Below are 15926 nucleotides of genomic sequence, written 5' to 3'. Positions count from 1 at the left end.
TTACTGCTGGTACCATGAATGTTCATTGTGGATCCAAGTAAGATGAAATCATTGACAACTTTAATCTTTTCTTCCTTATCATGATGTTGTTTGGTCCAGTAGGAAGGATTTTGTCTTCTTGATGTTGAGAAGCAATTTCTATTGAAGACTCTAGTCCTTGATTATCTGCAGCAAACATTTCAAGTCACACCTTCATCAAGCAAGGTTTTGTCATCTGCGTAAGTCAAGTTGTTGATGAGTTTTGCTCCAATCCTGATGTTACATTCTTCATGGAGTCTAGCTTTGGTGGCCTAATGTGAAAATTTCCCATCTACTTGGTTAGATAAATTTTTGCTTTTCTTTTCTGTGGTGAATTGATTCTCACAGCAAAAGTACAATCTTTTAGGATGAGACTTTCTAGGTTCTGAACGTCACAGGCCAAGCAAACATTAAAGGCAAATTTCAGGATCTGCAGGAATTAGCAAAATTCCTTAGAAAAGGACAAGCCTTGCTGGTATTTTCTGGAATTATTTTATTTTGCATTTTGCAGACTCTTTAATTTTCTATTAGCTCAGCAATGTATTTAATGCTATCCAATAATCTCCATTATTTTAATACCTCTTGAAAATGCAAACTTCTAACTGATGCTGTATACTCAGTGTGTTAATTTGTTCTGCTAAGATTAGTAGTAGAAAAGTTACAAAACAGCCTAGTGGTAAAAACTGTGCTGCAATCCCAGAGGCACATGGTTCAAATTCTGAAGGCATGCGCTTAAATCCACCAGCTGCTCTGCAGGAGAAGGGTGGATTCCCTCCTGTGCGATGTATTGTCTCTGAAAGCCCACTGAAGGGTCAGCTCTGGGTTGGTTCTGACTCAACGATACATAACACCACCAGTTACAGAAAAAGGGAAATCAACAGTACCCCAAATGTTTGATTCCCTGTACCACTCCATAATTTCTAACATAAACTGGTCTTCCTTCCTTCTGTTCCCTAACTATGCTGCTTGGGCTTGGGGGTTCACTGTAAGGCCTCACAGAGATTCAAACTCCTGGGGGAACTGGCTCATGTGATTGTAGATGATATAGGCCAGTGCTGCAAAGACTGGTGGCCAAAGGGCCAGGCACAGCTGGATGCTGCGTGTCAGGAAAGTGAACGTCTCAAAAGAGAGCTAGCCTTGAGCTCCCATGAGCTTTTATAAACCTCTATCTAGAAGGGCAGGGCTTGCATCCTTCCCTAACCCTATCTCCTTGTTTCAGCATATACTTAATCACAAAATAAATGATTAATAACTAGGAAAGGCATTGACACTACGGTAAATAGCAGGTATTTCAATTTTTTCATTTGATAACAGCATTTCTGTGACATTTCTTTGGCTGCTATGTAATATATTGTTTGTCAGAGCTCCCTGACTAAAACAAGTTTGGAAGCAGGAGTGGAAAAGCACTTCTGAAATAGCTTGCCTCTGGGAATTCTATGAATTTGGAAAAACGATGAAAGTTATACAAGTGTTCAGGTCTTTCGTTCATAAGGTCACTGAGTCGTCTATGTCTTGACAGCACTTAACAACAACATAAGAGAGATCAGTTGACCTGGTAGACAGAAAGTGATGCTACCAAGCCAAAGGTGGGTGATTTTAATCTGCAGCCCTCAGGCGTCGTTTAAATTGTTTTTGGTCAAACATTCTTCTAAGTGGTCTAGCACTGGTCTGTGCATTGCTGTACAGTGGTAACTCGTGGTTGCTGTCATGCTAAACTCTGTGACACTGATGTATCAAATGTGATAATGGTCACCCATGGTGGACAGTGTTTGGTGGAGCTCCCCGATTAAAACAAGCTTTGAAGCAGGAGTGGCATCCACTTCTGAAATAGCTTGCCTCCAGAAACCCTATGAACTTGGAGAAACAATGAAAGTTGTACAAGTGTTCAGGTCTTTCATTCGTAGAGTTTCTATGAGTCTCCTACAACTAGTCTGCATTTAACAACAGTATGTAATAAATGTCTATGCCATGACTGAGGACTTCATCTTCTGTTGTTGAAGATGTTGTCTCATTTTTATAAATATTAAAATGTTCCAATGAAAATTTGCTTACATGCTTTCAAGTTCAGGTATGAATATAAATACATAGTCATGGCTTCACAGTCTTGGTGTACTCTCTGATGTTGTTGTCCCAATCCTTTTGTTCTTCTTTCTCAGTTGGGAATGGTATTATTAGACTACTAAAATGTTTTCAACTTGGAGGTTGAAATATTACCTTGTCTTTAATTTCTTTTGCTATTTACTTCTTTCACGGCCTGTAATAATAAAACTTCTCTGTATGTAATTTTATCTTTCAGGTTTGCTTTACTATGTATTTCTAACTCATAAAATCTATCCTGTTTTTTAATTGCTGAGTTTATTCTTCTTAATTTCTAGAGATTCTCTATGCCAGAAAGTAGCAATCAGTTATTAACGGTATTTGTTGAAACTGTCAAGTATCATCCCATGACTACATTTTTCACGTCATTCTGGTGTCTTTAAATGGCCTGGAGGTTTAGTCCATGGAAAGTCTAGCTGATAACATAATGGCAGTGCCTCTTCAGCAGTTCGAATCCATGAGCAGGTCTGTGGGAGAAAGATGGACAATCTCCTCCCCTGAATATTTTTTATTATTATTATTTCAAGATGTATGTTTTTGTTTTCTTTTTTATTTTTCTACAATAGTTTATTTACAAAATTAAGATACAAATTTGAACAGATTCTTTCAATTTCCCTAACCCCCCCCACATCAAATTGTACAACCCAGTGATTTATCCCTCTTCCCCCTGCACATCCACATCCCTCTGCTTCCAGCCTCTCCCACCCCTCCTGAATCCTTATACTCATTCTACAATAACGGTTTTATACAATATTTATCCTTGTGGGACTGAGTTAGTTCACTCAGCATAATGCTCTCCAGTCCCTCCCAAGTTAGGTAATAATTTACAAAGTTATTGCTCCTGCGTGCTGCACAGTATTCCATTTTGTGAATGTACCATAATTTCTCAATCCATTTGAGTACATTTTTTTTAAAAATATTATTATTTAACAAAAGTTTACAGAAAAGTTGAATTTTTCACTCATTCATTGTTGCACATTTTCCTCCCTACCTTCCTCACCCTGTTCACTTTTAAAAATATGTATATATTTATTCAGTATTGCATAGTTTCCTCCCTCCTTGAGATTTTAAGCCTCAGAAAACCAGCAGGAATATCAGCTAGCTATATGCGGGCTCTGATTTAATGACAATGGGATTTTGAGTTTCATGAACAAGAGTTCTTCCATGTTGTAGTTGTTAAGTGCTGTCTAGTCGTAGACGACTCATAGTGACCCTATGAATGAAAGACCCGGACACTTGTATAACTATTATTGTTTCTCCAAGTTCATAGGTTTCTGGAGGCAAGCTGTTTTAGAAGTGGATGCCATTCTTGCTTCTTCATGATTTTTGGTTCACCTCTAGTGAAGTCACGAAAAGATTCTCCTGACTTTTCTTAGAAAATGTATCCTGTGGCATCATTTCAGATTGTGTTTGTGGTATTTGAAATGCTGTTAGTACTGTTGAGTGGGCATCCTATCCTTCTCCCTCCTGACTTCCAATCATGTATTCTCTTTCTATTCGTGTTGATCTACGTATGGGCTCTCCAGTGTGTGACATTGTATTTCTTGCTGTCTTGTCATGCTGTTCTAAGTAGTATTGCTGTTTATTATCTAAGCCCTTCTGTTAAATGCTCTGCTGAAAAATCTCCAGCTTTCCTTCTTTTCAAGCTAAGCATAAAAGGCTGTGGCCTTTAGTTTCATTATATAACTGTTGATAGAGGGTATTTGTGTGTTTGCTTTGTTCTATCTTCTTACTTTTATTTTGATTTTGTCTTTGATCCATCAGCCATTTAAACACTTCCTCTCTCCATTTATGAATATAGGATCATTTTAAAATATTTTTGTTATTAATTATACTTTAGTTGGAGTGTGGTAAGAAAATGTTACCTACATGACATAGATCCTTCAGTATGTGTTGAGTCTCACATTGTAAAAATTCTATTTTTGCAATGAATGAATGGAAATCTAAAATCTCTGTAAATGTCCATTAAAATTAATAAAATAAAATTTTAAAAAATTCCCTTTTGGAGCTAAAATAAGTTTTATTGTTAAATTATTGGTTGGTAGATATAAATTTATCCATTAAGACAGAATTGCTAAGTAGTGTTGCTGTGATTTACTCTCTCCTTGCTAAATTATATTGGTCTGATCTGCAAATTACCAAAAGAAGCACATTAGCATTTTTCATTATAATTGTGAATTTGTACCTCTCTTCTTGTAATTCTGTAAATTTTTGCTTTTAAGTGATTAGCTATTAAATGAATGTAAAGTCAGAAATGTAATAATTTCTTGGCAAATTGCACATTTTATTTTTATGCAGTGACCCTTATTATTTTTGATAATACTTTCCCCCCTGTTTAAATCATTTATCTGGAAATTAAAAAATGGAAACAAAAAACTCAAAACCACCTATCACACACACACACACACACACACACACATACACACACACTCATTCTCTCTATCTCTCCCTCTCTCTTTTTCTTCTTCTCTCTCTCAGAAGAGCTTTCAAATGATCATTGCCTTGAGCATTCTATAGCACGGTTCAAATCTTCAACTAAAGGTCTCTAAGTGTGAAACTGATTTGGCGGCAACGTATGACACACTTTGAGAGCTGCTAGTATTGTCTCTAGAGCAAATTGGGCTGCGACCCTAAAGCCTGAGTGTCTCTGGTGGTTCAAATCCACCGGCAGCTCCATAGGAGAAATATAAGCAGTCTCCTCCCAAGTGATTCACTTCTATGAAGGAAACTCAATGAAGGCTTGCTCTAAGTCAGAATTGAGTCAAGAGCAGTGAGCTTATGTATCTTGCTATCTAGGTATGTTATATGTTAATCACGTATGTTGTTGTCATCAGGAGCCATCAGCTTGACTCCAACTCACTATTATCTAATGTACAGTTGAACAAAACCCCGCCTGATCCTGATCCGTCCTTAGTCTCCTCTGTAGTTAAGCCCACTGTAGGTGTCACTGAGCTGATCTCTCTCACTGAGGGAATGTCTTTCCTTTATTGACACATAACATGCCCAAATATATGAGATGAATCTCCCTGTCTTTACTTCCTAAGAAGTACTCTGGCTTCATATTTTTCCAAACAGATTTGGTTGTTCTTATTTGCAGTCCCCACTATATTCAGCATTCTTCACAAACACCACAATTCAAACGCAACAATTCTCTTTCATTCTCCCTGACTCATTGTCTAACTTTAATATGAAGCAAATAAAAACACCATGGACACAAGCGAACGGATTGAGGAATTACGGTTCATTCCCAAAATGGAATACTACACAGGATGAAGTACCAATGATTTTGAAAAGCACTGCCAAACTTGGGAGGGATTGGAGAGCATTATGTTAAGTGAACTAACTCAGTCCCATAAGGACAAATACTGTATTAGAACATTATTGTAGAAATAGATAACTAGTAAAATGTGAGTGAGGATCCAAAGGGGGGAGGAGGTTAGGAGCAGAGGGGTGAGGATGGGTAGGGGGTAATCATAGAGCTATACAATTGATGGGTGGAGGAATGGGAAAGATCCGGTGTGAAAGCCAATGTATACGAACTTTGTAAGCAAACCAGTATAAATTTTTTTTATTTAAATCACCAAGAGCAGGGATATCTTGGTCTTTAAACTGACATCTGATTCCTCAAGCTCTTTAAAGAAGTCCTTGGCTGAAGATTTACCTAATGTCTTGTAGTCTGATTTCTTGACTACTACTCCCACATATGTTAATTGTGGATCCTAGCAAAATGAAATCCTCAACAACTTCAATAGTATCTCCAGTTCCTTCAATATTGTCTCCATTTAGCAGAGTTCTTCTTTAAAAAAGTTAACTTTAGGATTTAAATTGTTGTTGTTAAGTGCCATCAAGTTGCAGGCGACTCATAGCGACCCTGTGAAGGAGCGTCCTCAACGCTTGGGTGTCTTACATCCTTTCTCCAGGTTCATAGGGTTTCCAGAAGTAAGCTACTATGGAAGTGGATTCCACTCTTCCTTCCAAGCTTGTTTTAATCAGGGAGCTCCACCCAACACTGTCTACCATGGGTGACCATTAACGCATCTGACACATCAGTGTCACAGTGTTCAGCTTCACAGTAACCACAAGTGACCGCTGTACGGCAAGTGGACACATCAGGGCTATACAACCTACAGGAATGTTTGAACAGAAACAAAGAAAGATAGGCCCAAGGGCCATGGATTAAAAGTCACACACCTTTGGCTTGGTAACATCACTTTCTGTCCACTGGGCCCACTGATCATTCTCTATGTTGATGTTTTTGTTAAGTGCCGTTGAGTCCTAGGTGACTCATAGCGACCCTATGAAGGAGAGCCCTCAATGCTTGGGTGTCTTTCATCCTCTCTCTAGGTTCACAGGTTAATAGATAGATTTAATATTTTCATACTGGTAGTGATTTTTAAAATTCATATGTCATATTCATGTTTTATTATAATTGTTGCTGTTGTACATGCTATCCAGTCCCCTGTGACTCATAGTGACTGTCTGAACCACACCTCTGAACTCTGCTCTATCTTGAGCCAATTTCACTCTCTATGACATACCTACTCCATTACCTCAATCACTGAGTCAATCCATCTCATTTACTGTCATTTATTGGCTAATCAAGTTTCCTTTCTTTCTTTCTTTATCTTTAATTATTTAGAAGTTACTTTTTAATAGCTGTCTTTAACAACTTTAAAAATTTTAACAAGAATGTGAGGATAAACACAATATAAATTCAGCCTATATTTCTACTTTCCTTTTGGAAAACATTGGGATCCTAGAACTCTTTCATTTTGATCATTCTATTCCTTTCTGCATGTTGTGTTTGTCCATCTGTGTTGTTATTTTGTTTCTAGGCCACCTAAATTACTCATCTTAAATATTATTTTTCATTTATTCAGACGATGTTTGTTTATATATTGTTGTTTTGGTTGTTGTATGCCATCCGTCAAATTGCTGGCAACTCATAGCGACCGTCTGTACAACAGCTCTGAAGCCTGCTCTATCTTGCGCCAACGTCTTTGTCTCGGGCACACCTGCTCCCATTCCCTCAGTCACTGAGTCAATCCATCTCACACAGGGCCTTCCTCTCCTGCGCTGTCCCTGCACCCTTCCATGCATTTTTCACTGTTCACTATTTCTGTCATCATGCGCTTTATTCTTTCAATGAGCCTCTATTGATAGTAAACCAGCCCCAGCCATGAGGAAGTATCTTTGTTTCTTTTTTTTTTAATTACAGCTTGAGTATCTAAATAATTTTTTAAAACATATTTGTGTATGTGTGTGTTATTTCATTTTTTGAATTTTTTTTAAATTGTTGTTGTTGTGTGCTTTCAAGTTAGATCTGGACTGCCCATCCTTCTCCAGAGGAGAATCTGGTGGTCTCAAACTGTACACCTTCAGGATTGCAGCACAGCTTTTTGCCACTAGGCCACCAGAGCGCCTAAATAATTTTTAAATAACAGATATGTTTTTAATTCCTTGGAAGATGGAGCTATCTGACTGGCCTGTATGAAAAACTTAAAAGAAGCCCTTATCTTTGCAAAATAAAAAGGTTCATATTTATGTATATTAATGGTTAGAATCTACGCTACAACCATGAAAGCATATGATTCAACTCCACCAGCTGCTCTGGGGAAAAAATGGTGAACACTCTCCCAGGAGATTAACTGCCTCTGGAGGGTCACTGGTCCTGACTCGCTGGTACACAACAACAACAACATAGTGACCCTGTGTACAACAGCCCTAAACTCTGCTCTGTCCTGTGCCAATCGCACTGCATCTGACACTCCCATCCCAAATACCCCAGTCACCAAGTCAATCTACCTCATAGAGGACCTTCCCCTCCTAAGCTGTCCCTCCACCCTCCCAAGCATGATGTCCCTCTCCAAGGACCCGTCCCTCCTTACAACATGTCCAAAGTATGTTAGACGGAGCCTCAGAATCCTTGCCTCCAAGGAGCCACCCTGTTTAATCCTTTCCAGGATGAATCTGTTTGTTTTCCTAGCAGTCCTCAGTACTCTCAATACTGTTCTCCAGCACCACAGCTCAAAGGCATCAATTCTCCTTCTATCCTCCTTGGTCATTGTCCAACTCTCTGATGCATAACAAGTGATCGCGAAGACCATGGCCTGTATCAGACGCACCTTAGTCTCCAGAGAGACACCATTGCTATTCGGTACTTTGGAGAGGTCCCTAACAGCAGACTTTCCCATGGCAATGCACCTTTTAATTTCCTGGCTAGTGGTGCCAAGAGTGTTGACTGTGGAGCTAAGCAAATTAAAGCTGTGAACAATATCAATCTCTTCACCATCAATCCTAATGCTGCCAATTGGTCCAGTGGTAAGAATCTTTGTCTTCTTGACATTGAGCCTCAATCCATATTCGAGGCTGCAGTCCTTGACCCTCTGCAGCAAGCACTTCAGGTCTTCCTCAGTTTCAGCAAGCAGGGTAGTGTCATCTGCATAAGGCAGGTTGTTGAAAGATCTTCCACCAATCTTGACCCCACATTTCTCCACATAGAGCCCAGCCTCCTGGATAATCTGTTCTGCATACAGGTTGAAAAGGTATGGAGACAGGACACATCCCTGGCGTATGCCCTTCCCAATTTTGAACCATGCAGTGTTCCCTTGCTCTGTTCTGACTACTGCCTCCTGGTCCAAGTATAAGTTTCACATTAGAAAGATCAAGAGTTCTGGGATTCCCATTCTTCTCAGAGTCAGCCACAGTTTGTTATGATCTACACAAACACCTTTGCATAATCAATGAAACACAGATATACATTCATCTGGTATTCCCTGTTTTCAGCTAAGATCCAACAAATCTATAAAATCCTTATTCATTGTTTGCTTAGTTGTTTTCTCTAAAACACACACACACACACACACACAAATAAAACACAAAACCAAAAACCAAACTCGATTTCTCTCTTTTTATTTTTCTCTTATGTAGCTGCAGGATTAAATCAGCCTTTAGATTAACTTAAGAAAAATATGTTTACTTTGAATTTCAGTAGTCTGATTTAAGAGTATCCATCCCTCAACTCTAAAACCAAAAATGTAGTTCAAAATTTTTCACAAAGAAGTCCATGTCACATGCTTCGTTACTGCCGCACTGAAGGCGGGCAAGAGCCATGCTTTGCCATTGAGTCTGGACAGCAGGTTTGCAATGTCCTTCACTACCTCTCCCGGCAAATAAATAGCGTTCTCACATGCCGTCCACTCCACACTGCTTTCCTGACATTCCCAAATGTTATAAACATAGTGTGAAGGGGATATAATAGATCCTGTCCCCTTTGGACACATGATTCACAACACATAACCGTGCCAACTTGGGGAAAAATGTATTAAATACTGAGAAATTGAAAGACATAAAACTTCAAAATTACTTGGGTGAAATGATATCCTTGGAGCAATCTGGCAAGTCAGCTGGTTCCTCTTAAACTGGAAAGCTCGGAACAAGGGAAGCACACGCAGGGATAAACTGCCTTTGAGCTGGAAAAGCAAATAAATGTTTATGTCCTTACGCCCACCCTCTCACTTGCCACAGGACCTCATTTGGAGTTGGTTGGGTGTTTTTTGTTTTCCTTTTTCATGGAAGGCATGTTCTGACTCCTTATCCAGTTAGCTCTAAGCATTTGAAAGGCCCTACTTGTGTTTGGACCCATGTGGTCTTTAATTGCATACCTTGCTGGATGTACCTTGGATCCTGTGTAAAGGAAGAATTCTTGACCAGAAAGAACTAAAAGAGAACTAGAATCTACTCAGGTTGTGTGATCTTATGCCAAGGCCTTACCTTAAACCTACTTCTCTTTGTTTCTATTTTCTCACCAAAAGCTAGGTTCTGTTTTCATCTCCTTTGACGGAACAAAGCTTCGAAATGACCCAGCCATAGATTTAAGTTCTCATGGCACAGATCAACTGCTCTGGCCTGCGAGGCTGGCTGGTATTTTGTGAGGCAGTGCTAGGCGAGATGCTGGCAAAATTGGGCCTGAGTGTCTTTGTGTCTGTTCATTTCTGGTCACAGTCCATCTGCAGAGAAATTCCCAGACACTGGACCAAGATTAAGAAGCAAATCTGGAGTGGCCCTGTGAGAATTTCCATGATCACTGTTGGTGGGCGTGTCCAGGGTGTCTCTGGCTGTATCCACACCATCTCCACACTGATCTCAGAAGCAGCAATTGGGAAATTCAATAACATGTTACGCTGATATTTTCTGCTAAAAGTATTTCTTTAAAGCATCAAAAATAAAGATGTTTCTTAAAGGTACATCTGACTCAAGCTATGCTATTTCCAGTCACCTCATATGCATGCAGAAGCTGGACAAGGAATAAAAGAGATTAAAGAAGAATGGTTCCATTCGAATTATGGTGTCTACTAAGAATACTAACTATATCATTCCCTTTCAGAAGTACAAACACTTTGGTCATGGAAGAAACACAACTAGAATGCTCTTTAGATAGGAGGATGACAAAATTTCATCTCACATATTTTAAATATATTACCAGGGACAAGGTGCTAATTCCTGGAGATAGCCATGGATATTATCCAAGAAGAGAGCAAAAAGGTCATCACAAAGACAGAGATGAAAGAAAAAAAAATGAAATGAACATATGAAGAAACTCTGAAAATTGTTTGAGAGGGCTAAAAAGCCAAAACAAAGACAAAACATGCCAAAGTCAAAGAGCTGAGTAGAAAATTTCCAGGGGCAGCTTGAGAAGACAAAGCAAAGTCTTTTTTTTTTTTTGTGACGCAGACCCTTAAAAAAAAAAAAGCAAAGTCATTTTTAATGGAATGTGCAGTGAGCTGGAGTTGGAGAATAAAAGGGAAAGAACTCACTGCATTTCTCAAGCTGAGAGAACAGAACAAACACATTTAAGCCCCGAGTTGCAGTAGTGATAGCTGCTGTATGCACAGTGATCCAGGAAGCGTCAAAAGAAGAGGAAGGGCGTACACAGAGTCACTACACCAAGAAGAATTGACTGACACTGAAAAATTTCAGGAAGTACCATATTAGTAGGAGCCAATGGTAATGAGGGAGGTAGTTGGAGTTGCCCTTAAAATGTTGGCAAAAGTAAGGCCCCCAAAATCGATGGAATACCAACTGGCTTGTTTCAATTACCAGGTACAGCCATGGATGCACTCACTAGTCTATGTAAGGCAATTTGGAGGACAATTGTCTGGAGAATGGATTAGAAAAGGTCATATTTGTTCTCATTTTCAAGAAAGATGATACAAAAGAATGTAGAAACTATTGAACAATATCATTAGTATCACATGCAAGGAAAATACTGCTGAAGATCATCCCAAAATAGCTAGAACAGTACATATATAAGGAACTGCCAGAAGTTCAAGCAGGACTTAGAAAGAGTCTGTGACACTGGGATATTGTTGCTAATATAAGATAGATCCTGGCTGAACATTAAAATCACCAGTTTTTTTACTATTTGACAATTTGGATCTAATAAGTATGACTAACATTGAGAAGAATGGGAATCCCAGATAACTTAATTGTGCTCATGCAAAACCTATACCTAGACCAAAAGGCTGTTGTGTAAACAGAGCAAGGTTTAAAATTAAGAAAGAAGTGTATCAGGGTTGTATTCTCTCTGTATAATTATTCTATCTGTAAGCTGTGCAAATTTTTTTGAGAAGTTGAACTCTATAAAGAGGAATGTTACATCAAGATTGGAGGAAGATTTATCAATAATCTGCTTTATGCAGATGACACAACCTTTCTTGCTGAACGTAAAGAGGACTTGAAGATTAGAGAATACAGTATGGATTGCATCTCAACATCAAGAAAAAAAATTCTTACCGCTAGCCTGATAGGCAACATCATGATAGATGGAAAAAAGATTGAAACTGTCAACAACTTCATCTTGTCAGGTTCCACAAAGTCCTTGCTACTAGCAGTCAGGAAGTCAGAAAACATTGCACTGGGAACGTGTGCATTTAGAGACCTCTCCAAATTATTGAGAAGTAGTGATGTCAGTTTGAGGGCTTAGGTTTGTTTGATACAAGCCGTGATCTTTCCAATTATTTGCTATGCATCTGAGAGCCGGACAGTGAATAAGGATGATAAAAGAAGAATTGATACCATTTGTCTGTGGTGTTGAAGAAGAGCGCTGAACATCCCATGGAAGGCCAAAAGAACAAACAAATATGTCTAGAACAAAATGCAACCTTTAGAGGGCAAAGATGCTAAAGCTTCACCTCACATACCTCGGGCATGTTGTTAAAAGGGGTATTCCTTGGAGAGGGACATGACAGTCAGAAAAGCAGAGGGTCAGTGAAGGAGAGGAAGACCCTCAACCAGAGGGACTGACATAGTGTCTGCCGTAGTGGGTGCTACTGTGTTGGGAAGTGTGAGGATGGCACAGGATAGGACAAGGTTTAGACCTGTTGTTCATAACGTCACTATGGGTCACGCTAAATTCGATGGCACCTGACAACAATAATAGCAATCCCTGGAGAGAGAGACACACAGGAAGCAAAAAAAGAGGGAACCTTTCAATGAGATACACTGACATGAAGACTACAGCAATGGACTCCAACATCCCAACAACTATGGAAATTACAGGAAAGGACAGTATTTCATTCTGTTCTATCTAAGAGCTACTGACTCAGAAGTGCCTTGTAACATCACCATCTTCCAGGGACAGGCTTTAGCTCCTTTCATTTCATTTAATACTGAAACAGACATGATTTACTGATTGCAGTTTATCGATAAGGAAGCAAGATCAAACAGAAGATCTCTTTCTTGAGTCAAATGAGTCAGAAAAGAACAGAACTGGGTGTGGACGCCAGCCACATGTGATTCCTCTTTCCAGTAAACACTACTGATGCTCTTTTTGACCACGACTAATCTCAAGACTTGAGTTACAAAGTGGGACGTATTATTTATACCTTACTTTTACCATATGCTGCTTCCTGAAATAGCACATGGTTCAGTGGCCACCAATTTTTTTTTTTTGGTACAATGACTCTATGTACCAAAGATTCTTTTCATCTTCTCTGGATACATCCTGCATTCATTAAAGAATTTCCCTTAGAACCCTTCAGTACTTCAACTCAAAGCTTGTGTTTGTTTTTTTCAGTTCTTTCAGCTTGAGAAATGTTGAGTGTGCTCTTCTTCCATTTTGGTTTTTAACTCAAGCTCTTTGCATGTGTTATTATTTTCTCTCTACTACTTTATTTATTTGAATACATTGTTTTCAAGAAAAAGTTCTTTCCTTAACCCTCACACACCACATCAAATTGTACAACCCCATGATTAATGCCCGCCTCCCCCTGTACATCCACATCCCTCTGCTTCCAACCTCTCCCATCCCTCTTGTTGTGTTACAATACCTTGTCTTCTGGAACTCTCCTTTGAAATCTTCTGTTCATCTCTTTTACCTCAGCATTTCTTTCTTTTATTTTCTCCTCTCTCTCCAGTAGGGCAAGTTTCAGAGTCTCGTCTGGCATCCGTTTTGGATTTCTGTTTCTTCTCTGCGTTTATATTGACCTTTGATTTTCTTTGTGGATTATGTCCTTGATGCCTTCCTACAACTTTTCTGGTCTTTGGTAATTAATGCTTAATGCATCAAATGCATTTTTTAGATGGTTTTAAAGTTAACTTGAGATAGACTCAAGATCATGGTTTTTGTTCTTGTGGATTTATTTTCATTTTCCGTTTGAAATTACTTATGAGTGATTGATGTTCTGTTTCTCAGTCAGCCTGTGTCCTAGTTTTCACTGTTAATATTGAGCTTCTCCATTAACTCTTTCCATAGATCGAAACAATTTTATTCCTGTGAAGTCTATGATGTGAAGTCCATGTGTCCAGGTGACAAATTTTATGGGGTTTTTTGTTCGTTTGGTTTTTAAAAAAGGTAATTGCAATGAATAAATCATTGCACAAAATTCTGTCATTCAGTATCCAGCCTCATTTCTGTCACCAAGGCTGTATTTTTCCAACTACCTGTTTGTCTTCTCTGTTTCCAAATTTTGGATTTTAGTCACTAGTTGTAACTATTACTTTTGGTTACATGTTTGATCAATTTCACACTGAAAACGTTGCAGAAGACTTCAACTTCTTCATCTTTGGTTTAGTGGTGAGTGTGTATATGTGCACAATAGTTGTATTAACAAATCTTCTTTGTAAATTTATGGACAGTGTCCTATCATTCACAGCAGTGTTCTCCAAGATAGATCTTGAAACATTCTTTTTATGATGAACACGACACTATTTCTCTTCCATTTATCATTCTTGGCATGATAGATCATATGATCATACGATTCAATTTTCAGAATCAATGCAATGAAGGAATATGTTCAAGTTGCACTGCAGACATTGATGGAAAAATAAGACCCCAGGAAGCAATGGACAATAGGCATGTCCCAACACACAGAAGGAGCCTTAGACATGGTCACTAGCCTATGTCAAGACATCAGAAAGACAGCTACCATAGCAACCAACTGGAAGAGGTGTCTTCTTTGCTCACATTTTTTTAAAAAGGAGACCTGACAGTATGGTGAAGTTATCAAACAATGTCACTATCACATTACTGAAGATTAATAAAAAATGACTGGAAGACAGTGCTTCTAACAACTTTTTTAGGCTGAAATTTATTGAATAGGAACTGCCAGAAATTCAAGCTGGATTCACAAGAGGCTTTAGGCTTAAGGATATAATACTTGCTAGTGTGAGATGGTTATTGACTGAAAACATAGAATACCAAAAAGATGTGTACTTGTGTTTTACTGACTATGATAAGATGTTTGACTGTGTGGATCATAATAAATTATGTCTAGAATTGATAAGAATGGGAATACCAACATATAATTATTCTTCTATGAATACATTACATGCACCAAGAAGCAGATGCCTGAACAGAACAAGGAAACACTGTATGATTAAAAATCAGGAATAGTGTGCCTCAAGGTTGGATATTTTCTCCCTAATTATTCAATCTACATGCTGAGCAAATAATTTGAAAAGCTGAACTCTATGAAGAAGAATGTGGCAACATGACTGGAGAAAGACTCATCAACAACTTATTTTATTCAAATGATACAACTTGCTTACATAAAGTAAAGAAGACTTAAAACATTTCCTGTAGAAGATCAAAGACTACAGACTCCAATATGGGTTACATCTTAATGTCAAGGAAACAAATGTCCTCATCTCTGGACCAACAGGCAACATCATGATGGAGAAAAAATTTGAAGTTGCCAAAGATTTCCTTTGGATACACAATTCAACACAAGTAGTAGCCGCAGCAAAGAAATCAAAAGACATTGTTGCCTTAGGAAATCATATGTGCTGTGCAAGGAACTCGCCCATATGTGAAAGAGCAAGGATGTCACTTTAAAGACTAAGGTGAACCAGCTCCAAGCCATGGTATTTTTTTTCAGTTACTTCCTATGCATCTGAGTCGGACAGTGAATAAAAATGACAGAAGAAGAATTGATGCATTTGAGCTGTGATATTAGAAAGTCATACTGTATACCACATGGATTGCCAAAGAGCAAACAAATCTGTCTTGGGGAAAGTGCAGTGAGGATGCTTCTTAAAGGCAAGGATGGTGAAAGTTTGTCTCACAAAGTTTGAGCACGTTTTAATGAAAGGCTAGTCCTTGGAGAAAAGGAATTGTAAAGGGGAAGGCACAGAAGAATTTCATGAAACAACATATGAGCAAGAGCCTATGGTGATGAAAGAAGACGTTCAGGCTGCTTTGAAGGAAATGACAAAAAATAAGGCTCCAGGAATAGATGGCATACCAATTGACATATTTCAGCTAACAGATGCTGCCCTGGATGTGCTCACCAAGTTGTGCCAAGAAATCT

The sequence above is a fragment of the Elephantulus edwardii genome, unplaced genomic scaffold, assembly GCF_000299155.1.
Source record: "Elephantulus edwardii isolate Elephantulus edwardi_28Jun2011 unplaced genomic scaffold, EleEdw1.0 scaffold00281, whole genome shotgun sequence".
NCBI lineage: Eukaryota > Metazoa > Chordata > Mammalia > Macroscelidea > Macroscelididae > Elephantulus > Elephantulus edwardii.
This window is presented reverse-complemented; position numbering follows the sequence as displayed.